This window comes from Podarcis bocagei (assembly GCF_964188305.1).
Source record: "Podarcis bocagei genome assembly, chromosome: 6".
In the NCBI taxonomy this organism is placed as follows: Eukaryota; Metazoa; Chordata; class Lepidosauria; order Squamata; family Lacertidae; genus Podarcis; species Podarcis bocagei.
In genome coordinates, this window is record NC_138130.1 from 102,273,235 (window position 1) to 102,284,627 (window position 11,393).

The window sequence follows — 11,393 nt, forward strand, 5'->3', positions numbered from 1 at the left end:
GGGAATGACAAGGCAAGCAGACTTTGCAGCAAGGACGGTCATGGGATGGTCATGGAAAGGGGAGACAAAAGCATGAATAGAGCACAGTTCTGCTGATTTGCTAGATTTCTGCTTTGTGATATAATAAGGGCTCACGCATGCCCAGACAGCAGTGTTGAAAACCAGACATTGCAAACCTGGGCCTCTCCTCGTGTTGGTCCCTTACCTTTCTCTCCCAGATCTGGCCACTGTGATCCATGCGACGGTCACCCCCAGGCTTGATTATTGTAACTCACTCTACGTGGGGCTGCCCTTGAGACTGACCCAGAAACTCCAGCGGGTGCAGAATGTCGCAGTGAGGCTCCTCACGGGGTCCCTGCCATGGGATCACATTCACCCAGTGTTTTACCAACTGCACTGGCTCCCAGTGGAGTACAGGGTCAGGTTCAAGGTGCTGGTTTTGACCTTTAAAGCCCCACGCAGCCTAGGAACCTCGTACCTATGGGACCGCCTCTCCTGGTATACTCCACGGAGGTCCACAAACGACAACATTTTGGAGGTCCAAGTCGCAAGGTGGTTAGATTGGTCTCAACTAGGGCCAGGGCCTTTTCTGTACCGGCCCCAACTTGGTGGAACGCTCTGTCGCAAGAGACCAGGGCCCTGCGGGATTTGACATCTTTCCGCAGGGCCTGCAAGACAGAGCTGTTCTGCCTGGCCATTGGTTCGGACTCAGTCTGACCCTTATGTTTCCCTCCCCTTATGGTTTTGATGAGGCTGCATTTTAAATTGCATTTTAACTTGTATTTTAAATTGGTTCCTCTCCCCATTATGTTTTTACTGAAATTTTACTGTTGTTAGCTGCCCTGAGCCTGGCTAGCCAGGGAGGGCAGGGTATAAATTATTATTATTATTATTATTATTATTATTATTATTATTATTATTATTATTAGCGTCTCCACCCCCATTGTTCTGCCCGGACGCTGAGGTCCAGCGCCGAGGGCCTTCTGCCGGTTCCCTCATTGCAAGGAGCAAAGCTACAGGGAACCAGGCAGAGGGCCTTCTCGGTGGTGGCACCCGCCCTGTGGAACGCCCTCCCATCAGATGTCAAAGCGATAAACAACTACCTGACATTCAGAAGACATCTGAAGGCAGCCCTGTTCAGGGAAGTTTTTAATGTGTGACATTTTAGTGTATTTTAGGTCTCTGTGGAAGCCGCCCAGAGTGGCTGGGGAAACCCAGCCAGATGGGCGGGGTACAAATAATAAATTTATTATTATTATTATTATTATTATTATTATTATTATTATTATTATTATTATTATGTTTCATACCCCACCGCTCCAAGGAGCTCAAGGTGGCCTGGGTCTCCCTCTCTTCATATCCTCACAACAACCCTGCGAGGTGAAGCTGAGCCGCAGTGACTGGCCCCGGGGTCATCTAGTAAATTTCATGGCTGACCTCTGTTTCCCCACTTGGGTGCGCACACCAATGAATTCAGCAGAATTGAGTTTGGAGTAAACATGCATACGGTCAGGCTGTATACAATGCCAAAGCTAATTCCTAAATCCTGGCCTCTGAGTCACGATGCGGCACGGGTTTGCCAAAGTCCACCTTTTTGCAGAGGCGGCCCCAAAGGATAAATGTCCAGCAGCTGTGATGGGTAGACAGGAGCCGGCAGAAATATTAGCACCCGATTGATGCAGAACCATGAAAGCGTTCGGACCACAGCTGCTTCTCCTGCTGGCGCTACTAGGATTCATCGGCAAGTACCGTATTTTTCGCTCCATAAGACGCATCAGACCATAAGGTGCGCCTAGTTTTTAGAGGAGGAAAACAAGAAAAAAAATATTCTGAACAAAACAGTGGATGTATGATTTTTGTGGTTCATGCTGTGGCCACCGACGTGTGATTTGATGGGAGGTTTGGGGTAGCCCAATGCAAAAACCCTGAGAATCCATGTGGATCTGCGCTTTGTAACCACGTTTTTGCGCCCTTTTTTTTTTTTTTTTAAGCATGATCTGCTTTTTGCCCCTGGGCAATTCGGCTCCAGGGACCACGCATTCGCTCCATAAGACGCGCAGACATTTCCCCTTACTTTTTAGGAAGAAAAAAGTGCGTCTTATGGAGCGAAAAATACGGTATCTTCCAGTGACCAGATGCAAAAGGAAATCTCTGTCTTAAAGGGAAATATCTCAACCTGTCATGGGAGAAATAGTCTTTGTTGAAAGGTCCTCTTTTGACTGATGAAGGGCTAGGAATATTTTTTTTTGTCTGATTGCCCAGCATTTTAGGGTGCCCTGCCACCGAGGGCCTCTGTTATTTTAGCTCAGTGGTACGGGATCGGTTTATCATGTAGACAGAGGGTGGTGAACACAGCACATGATATTATGGGCTGTCTCCATAGCCCGCTAGATGACAGCGCAAGGGATCAATGGCTTAGGAGAGCGAGGAAAATTCTCAGGGACAATTCAGCACCTCTTTAATCTTCCACCCTCAGGCAGGAGATATAGAAGTATAATCAGTTGTACCAACAGGCTAAAAAACAGTTTCTATCTGTGGGCTGTTAGGCTGCTGAACAGAAAATAATACAGTTATATCTCGGGTTACAGATGCTTCAGGTTGCGTTTTTCGGGTTATGGACCTTCTGAAACCTGGAAGTACCGGAATGGGTTACTTCCGGGTTTCAGGGGTTGCGCATGCGCAGAAGCGCCAAATCGCAACCTGCGTGTGAGGAGATTTCACCCCTCCCATATCCAAGTATCTCCTGAGGAGTCTGCTGATTCTCCAGAGAGGAGGAGGCGTGTTCTGCTCTCTACTTATTCTGCTCCAGCACCACATCAAAGAGTCAGTCACTCAGTGTGTCGGAGAGAGAGAGTGTTAGAGAGAGACTGTGTGTTTAGATAAGGTTGTTGCTAAGAGCCGCTGCAGACACTCAGTGCAGTGCAGCATTCATTTATGCTTAGGCTCATTTAGCTCTGTATATAGTTGTATAATAGTTGTAGATAGAATAAAGAGGATATTCTACAGAGCTGCTCTCCGAGTTGTTTATATACTCTGCTAGAGTCTGCTGTACTCTGCTGTGCGACGACTGTCTTCTTGTGGGAGTGAATCCGGTGCTCACAACTCTAAGCTGTGAGTCCACAGCACTTTGATCTGTTCCTGTGCAGAAGGTGGTCTCTGGAAGTGCTACCCAGCTCGCCTAGCCCAGTCGGGGCTGAAGTGGATGAGTCCAGTTGGTGGCACTGGCTCAAGGGCGATGCTGACAGCGTGTGCGCAGACGCACTGCTACGGGTTGTGAACGCTGCAGGTTGCGAACGTGCATCCTGCACGGATCACGTTCACAACCTGAGCGTCCATTGTATAGTGCAACTGACTTTCGGGGTTGGTGTGTTGTGCGACAAGCACACAGAGTGCAATGAGATTGAGTGTTTTTTTGGGGGGGAGGCTTGGTTAATTTCATTGTACACAGGTTGTACATTGACAATAAAGGTATTATTACAGTGGTACTTCGGGTTAAGTACTTAATTCGTTCTGAAGGTCTGTTCTTAACCTGGTTCCAGTTACAGATAGGTAGCCGTGTTGGTCTGCCATAGTCAAAATAAAAAAATTCCTTCCAGTAGCACCTTAAAGACCAACTAAGTTAGTTCTTGGTATGAGCTTTCGTGTGCATGCACACTTCTTCAGATACACTGAAACAGAAGTTGCCAGATCCTTCTATATAGTGAGAAGGGTGGTGGGAATGGGAGATTGGCAGATAGCTGAGATGAGCCTGTTGACGACTCTTAACGACTGCAATAGGTCTTACAGGAAAAGGCAATTACTCAGAAGGGTGGTGGGAATGGGAGATTGGCAGATAGCTGAGATGAGCCTGTTGACGACTCTTAACGACTGCAATAGGTCTTACAGGAAAAGGCAAGGGGTGAGAAGGTGAAGTTGGTCTTTAAGGTGCTACTGGAAGGAATTTTTTTATTTTGTTCTTAACCTGAAACTGTTCTTAACCTGAAGCACCACTTTAGCTAATGGGGCCTCCCGCTGCCGCCGCACGATTTCAGTTCTCATCCTGAAGCTAAGTTCTTAACCCAAGGTACTATTTCTGGGTTAGCGGAGTCTGTAACCTGAAGTGTCTGTAACCTGAGGTACCACTGTGTTAGGTTCAACCCTTGGGACCACCAGAGAGTTCTTGTAGACCACTATGTTGTCAGCTAGGATCAGGGCCAGATATATATATAAGCCAAACAAGCCATAGTTTAGGGCCCCAATCTCTTGAGGCCCCCAAAAAATTTAAAGGGAAAAAAACCTGGATGTACATTTCCAAAATATGAGATAAAAAAACAAATAAAATAAAACCTCTGGGTATAGGGCGGTGTATACAGTAGTTTTCCATGTATAAGACTAGGTTTCCCCCCTAAAAAATAATGTCAAAAATTAGGGGCCGTCTTATACATGGATACATCTTCCCCCCATTTTCTTAAATCTGAGTCCCCCAACATAGGGGGCGTCTTATAAACGGGGGCATCTTATAGACGGAAAAATAAGTAAGTTGAATAAATAAAATAACAAAATATTCAGTTTCTCACTCTTCCAAACTTAAATGCAGTTCTTTGCATTTCTGCAGCGATCTGTGATTTATTTACTTTTAAATCCTCATGAAAATTGGTCAACATTTTAGTCCAAATCTCTCCTTGATATCATTATACTTCCGGACCTGTTTACTGAGAATTCTTCCTGATTTGTTTACGCAGTTTGTGGGGAGTTTAGACAAACTTGTCTCTTTAATGAGCATTTATCCTAATTTGTTTCCGGTGTGTGTGTGTGTGTGTGGTGGTTCGATGCCATTTCATCAAAACAAATGGTATCCCACAATTTCCTTTGCAATTTTCCCAGCACTTTCCTTATCACAAAAACTCTGATTTTATGCGGGAGAAGTGCTTAAAAGTGCCAATTCAGTTTTAATTTTGTGACCTGAATTTCAATTGCTTAGCTGAACACGTGCTTGATCTCAGTTGTGTTCACTCTAAGAACACCCCTGTGATAAATCTCTCAAACAGAAGCCCAGATGAATCACACTGGTTTAGACCGCAGGCACCATTCGAGACACGGACAAGCCATCCTTTGTAAAAACATTGGCCGGGAAGAGCAGCTGCAACGGAAAAACATGTCTGGGCTTTGTGAGCTAATCAGCAGGAATTAATTGGGGCGACACAACATTAGTTCCGGCACTCAGGATCTACCAACAATCCCCCTCTGTGTGAAGACGGGCCTGCTTTATTTGTTTATTCGGTTTACAAAATATTCCTATACAACACAAAACCAACAATAACACAACCTCCGTAAAAAAAGCAAGCACGAAATACGTTGCGATTCAGTAGGAAGCTGGTGACATGAAATGGTGAGGCGGCCCACTCATTGCACAAATGGGACATTTGTCCCGCTGCTACTGATGCCTACACCCTTGTGCAAATTAATTGAAACAAGCAATGTAGTTTATTGGACAAAACTCACGTACATTAGTAACGGATATGACCTCCGCTATTTTTAAGCAGCATTTGAACACGGTTTGGCATGGAGTCTACTGTAGTAGTTTCGAACAGTCACTGTTGATTTTCGGATCCCTGTACCACACTTGAATCAGCGCCCGAATGAGCTTCTCCATAGTCATACAGTCTACAGAATGGAGGCATCTTTTGCATATAGCCCACAAATTCTTTGTCTGGGGAATTCCCTGGCCAATCAAGTACCTGCATTTGCTGTTCTGTCCTGAATTTCTTCACCACTTTCGATGTGTGAGAGTGGGCTAGGTCCTGCTGCGATATCCCAGTACCGTCAGGATACCTCTTTTCCAGCTCTGGAATAACTCTCTTTTCATAGAACCTTAATATATTGCGGTGAGCGCATCATTCCTTCTATTGGCTGCAGGCTTCTGACACAATGACCAACTGACTTTTCATGTTTGTTTTGAGTAGAGGATTAGGAGTAAGATAGAAAATATGTTTTTTTTCAATTAATTTTCACACAGGTGTAGATGCTTTGCTCCCACCCCCTTCAATCAACTTGCTGGTCCAGTGGGAGGGAAGGAGAATTACCAACCATTTGTTGTTGTTGTTTAGTCGTTTAGTCTTGTCCGACTCTTCATGACCCCCTGGACGGGAGCACGCCAGGCACTCCTGTCTTCCACTGCCTCCCCCAGTTTGGTCAAACTCATGCTGGTAGCTTCGAGAACACTGTCCAACCATCTCGTCCTCTGTCGTCCCCTTATCCTTGTGCCCTCCATCTTTCCCAACATCAGGGTCTTTTCCAGGGAGTCTTCTCTTCTCATGAGGTGGCCAAAGTATTGGAGCCTCAGCTTCAGGATCTGTCCTTCCAGTGAGCACTCAGGGCTGATTTCCTTCAGAATGGATCGGTTTGATCTTCTTGCAGTCCATGGGACTCTCAAGAGTCTCCTCCAGCACCAGAATTCAAAAGCACCAATTCTTTGGCGATCAGCCTCCTTTAGGGTCCAGCTCTCACTTCCATACATCACTACTGGGAAAACCATAGCTTTAACTAGACGGACCTTTGTTGGCAAGGTGATGTCTCTGCTTTTTAAGATGCTGTCTAGGTTTGTCATCGCTTTTTAACCTTCATTGCTGTGACTTCCTATACCCAAGCTGGACAGGAGATGGGGATCCCACTGAACACACGGACCTGTGCCAGTTGGAGAGGTCTCTGCCGTCGCTCCTGCCTGGCTTACGAGATCCACCTGGGTGTTCACGGCTGCCCACGTCACTATAGGTATGGCTGTTCTCCTTGTGGGTTGATTGTTTATTGTTTGTGAGCACATTAAAGTCTCATCACGCTTGTTAACACCTGCCTTGGTCCATTGTGACCCCAAGGTCTCGTTCGTGGTCCCTCACCACTGTGGCGTTCCCAAAGCAAGGAAGGATTGGACTCTGATTAATAGAATACAGTGGTACCTCAGGTTACATACGCTTCAGGTTACAGACTCCCCTAACCCAGAAATAGTACCTCGGGTTAAGAACTTTGCTTCAGGATGAGAACAGAAATCGTGCTCCGGCAGCGCAGCAGCAGTGGGAGGCCCCATTAGCTAAAGTGGTGCTTCAGGTTAAGAACAGTTTCAGGTTAAGAACGGACCTCCAGAATGAATTGAGTACGTAACCAGAGGTACCACTGTACACATGAGGCTTGACCAGCAAGACTCTGGGAGGAGTGCGTATAATAATCCTCTCTCCACCCCTTGGCCCAGGTCGTTTTATTCACACAAGAACTTTTTACTGTGTTCATAAGAACCAGTCAGATTTCCTCTGAGCGTTTCAAAAAACCTCACGTGGGACAAAGTCAGATCAGAAGAAATTCTTTTAACTACAAAGACTACTCTGAACATGCATACACAATCTGAGACTAAATAAAACAGGACTAGAGGAATGCATTCAGGTCATAAACAGGCCAGAAAGGAAGGCAGTATGGCAAGGAAAGAGAACTCTCTTCCGGGCCCGTAAAGGTAAAGGGACCCCTGACCATTAGGTCCAGTCGTGACCGACTCTGGGGTTGCGGTGCTCATCTCGCTTTATTGGCCGAGCGAGCCGGCATACAGCTTCCAGGTCATGTGGCCAGCATGACGAAGCCGCTTCTGGCGAACCAGAGCAGTGCACGGCAACGCCGTTTACTTTCCCGCCAGAGCGGTACCTCTTTATCTACTTGCACTTTGACATGCTTTTGAACTGCTAGGTTGGCAGGAGCTGGGACTGAGCAACGAGAGCTCACCCTGTTGCGGAGATTTGAACCGCCAACCTTCTGATCGGCAAGTCCTGGCCCTTAAGATCTACCTAAAGATTAAACTACATCAAAGCTAACTATCATCTTTATGACCCAGGATGCCTGATGAAGCAACTGCCCTGTGTATTTAGAATGCTTATACATGCCTGTCAGGTGTAGAGAAATAGGTCATAGATGCAGAGGCGTGGATTGATCAGAAATCGTATCAAAATGGCTCAGACCCAGTCAACGCAACGCTTTCATCGCGGACACAAATGGCTTGCTCCATATTTTTTATAATTCCTCATAGCAATCCCACCTGATCACTACCCAGCTGATAAGATATTTTGCTCCGACGTGCATCAATTTCCACTTGTTTAGGTTGAATTGAATTTGCCATTTTACTGCCCATTGATTCAGGGCTGCCTTCCTGGCGTGGGGGCCAGTTTCCGCTAAGCGTTGGGGGGAAAGGAAAGCAGGGGGAAAGAGCTACGAGGAGAGAAAACCCCTTTACTAATTGACTACATGGAGATGGCGGAGATGACTGGCAGAATCCGAGACCAGGGAGAAGAGCAAGTGGAAGAAGATTGGGGGAAATTTAAAATCTATTTGCAGAAACATTGTAAAATTTCTGAATGTTGATGACATTGAAATGAATTGTGGGGGTTCTAGCAACAAGATAGAATTTAAGATTAAACCAACAATAGGTAAATTCATGGGCTATGAATTTGCTGAACTAATTTTGAAAAGGGATACAAGAACGGGGGACGCGAGGAAGTCAGGAGAATATGTGAATTTAAGATCTAAAATTAAGAAAGAAGAAATTTTTGTGTTTTTTTCTTATATGTGCTTTTCTTTTTGTTATTACTTTTTAACGTATGTATTTTGTATCTTTTGTGTTTAATGTGTGTGTTGTTGTATTTTGTAGTATGTATTAGTCCTTCTATTTTTTTTTCTTTTTCTTGCTCCTGTCTTTGCATTTTTTTCTATACTTTGTAAAATCCAATAAAAACTTCTAAAAAAGAAAAAGAAAAAAAAGAAAACATTACATTACATTAAGTCCAATTAAGTCCTTTACATTAAGTCCAAACGCTACTTAGGTCTCTGTGATTGTTGCATGGCTTCTTTCCACCTCTCCAACTTTGAATCCAGTGAAATAGCCCAATATTTGGGAGTCTCAGGACAATGTGGGGGTCAGGGTGTGGGACAGTGCTTTGGGCACCAGGCAGGGCGACCTTTCAACAACCTGCAGCCTTGTTCTTCTGAGACTGCCCTTGGTGGTTGCAATTCTGAAAAAGCCTTGTTTCCTCTTCATTCCCAGATGCTGTGTGATGAGAACCTAGCACAGAGAGGAGGTCAAGGAAATCCATCACTCCAGTGAAGGGAGGGATGTTCCGCGTACAAGCTGATCAGAAGAGTGGCCCCTGTTATAGACAGGTTTTGCAATACAGCGGTACCTTGGTTCTCAAACTTGATCCGTTCCGCAAGTCCGTTCCAAAACCAAAAGCGTTCCAAAACCAAGGCGTGCTTTCCCATAGAAAGTAATGCAAAATGGATTAATCCGTTCCAGACTTTTAAAAACAACCCCTAAAACAGCAATTCAACATGGATTTTACTATCTAGCGAGACCATTGAGCCATAAAAATGAAAGCAATAAACAATGTACTGCGGTCACACAATCAATCAGTCAATCAGTAGCTGAACTGGGTTCCACGCAGTCACAAAAACAAGAAAAAGCCGCAAAAACAAAAAAGCAAAATAAATTGCAAAAAAACTGACAGAATTCAGCGTAACACTCAAAACGGAAGGGTGGCACTCAAATCGGAAGCATAACACTCAAAACGGAGAACGTTCGGTTTCCGAAAAAGGTTTGCAAACCGGAACACTTACTTCCGGGTTTGCAGTGTTTGGGTTCCATGTTGTTTGAGTACCAAGGCGTTTGAGAACCAAGGTACCACCGTATCTGTTTATTTGACATCACCATGGAAATCATCGCCTCCCAACAATTCAATATGGCTTCGATTTGTTTTAAGCTGATATGTTTTTAAGTTGCTTATTTCTGCCTTGCAGCAAGGTGATTGTGACTGTTTAATTTTCTTTAAAGGAAACAGTTCAGAGGACACATGATGCAACTTTTGAAAAGTTTGACAAGGCTAAGTTAAAGCTTTGCAACTGTCTAACGCTACTTTCTGCTTGTTTATCGTCCTTAAGACAAAGATGTAGCACATAGTGTAACCAACCGTAAGAAAAAGTACGGTGGAAAATTCATTGTTTGGCAATAATGATTAAAACATGCATTTATCTTGAACATTCTGTTTCAGCAAATGCACATCCACGACTGCTTTCCGTCTAGACAATAGGGTTTTTGTCACAGACGAGGCATAAACTTGGCTGGATTTTGCTGCAAAACAGGAAATTCTGGAAATTCACTAACTCTGAAAGGAAACACACCAGGAAGATAACTTACATGGAAATATATGTTGCTGGCTGAGATGTGCATGTCCATTGTGTTCTGAGAGATTAAAAAAAATTACATATATTTTCACACCAGCGGACAACAGAAGAAAAGCTTGTGCAAAATAACAACAACAATAACAATAATAATAGTAATAATTTATTTATACCCCGTCCTTCCCGGTTCAGAAAACCGGGCTCAGGGCAGCTAACAACAGATTTTAAACACTTATGTAATTGATGCAACAAAAAAACAGCATAATTTACAGTATAAACGTTAATAACAATAAATTCAGAATTCAAAAATCAACTTAGGGGGAAATCCATCCAATAAACATTAGATGAAATAAAATATTAAAAAATATGATAGAATTAATATTAAGACAGTGTGACACAGTGGTTAAGAGTGTCAGACTAGGACAGGGTTCTCATCCCCACTTGGTGATCACTAGGGCTAGCTGTATTTTTTTGCTCTATAAGACTCACTTTTTCCCTCCTAAAAAGTAAGGGGAAATGTGTGTGCGTCTTATGGAGCGAATGCAGGCTGCGCAGCTATCCCAGAAGCCAGAACAGCAAGAGGGATTGCTGCTTTCGCTGCGCAGTGATCCCTCTTGCTGTTCTGGCTTCTGGGATTCAGAATCTTTTTTTTCTTGTTTTCCTCCTCCAAAAACTAGGTGCGTCTTGTGGTCTGGTGTGTCTTATAGAGCGAAAAATACGGTAGTCCTATTTGGGCCAGTGAGGAAACCAGGGGAGAATTAGCTGTGGGATCCCAGAGCGGGTAGTCCAAGCAGGAGATAACCAGAGAAGGGAGCACTATGGTGAGACAGTCTGTGGGCAGGGAGGGTCTCATCCTGCGTACCAGATGGAGCTGCTAAACAGCTGCCCTGGACACAGAACTGACCTGTGCCTCCATGGACAGCTGGGAGTCCAAAATGACTCCCAGGCTGCGCACCTGGTCCTATGATTCAAGACACTATTCAGAAGTGGTGCCTGTTCTGTTCCAAGGCTTCTTCATCCAACTGAGTCCAAAAATCTCCCAAGATCTGCACAACCCATGAAGTTATGGAGAAATCAGCTGGGTCATTTTAAGGTTAAAGGGCCTCTGAAGGCATGAACACCCTTCCCTTAGATTGGGGGTGTGACTAACTGTGGCACTCCAAAATAATAATAATAATAATAATAATAATAATAATAATAATAATAATAAT

General features: G+C 44.5%; 1 long non-coding RNA gene across 1 annotated transcript; it reads left to right on the top strand.

The window, feature by feature from the left end:
- Window positions 1–1,402: 1,402 nt before the first annotated feature.
- Window positions 1,403–10,039, top strand: LOC308588855. Its single transcript, XR_014008934.1, has 3 exons — window positions 1,403–1,741; window positions 6,627–6,750; window positions 9,053–10,039. It is a non-coding gene; the product is annotated as an uncharacterized lncRNA (long non-coding RNA).
- The last annotated feature ends 1,354 nt before the right edge of the window (window positions 10,040–11,393 follow it).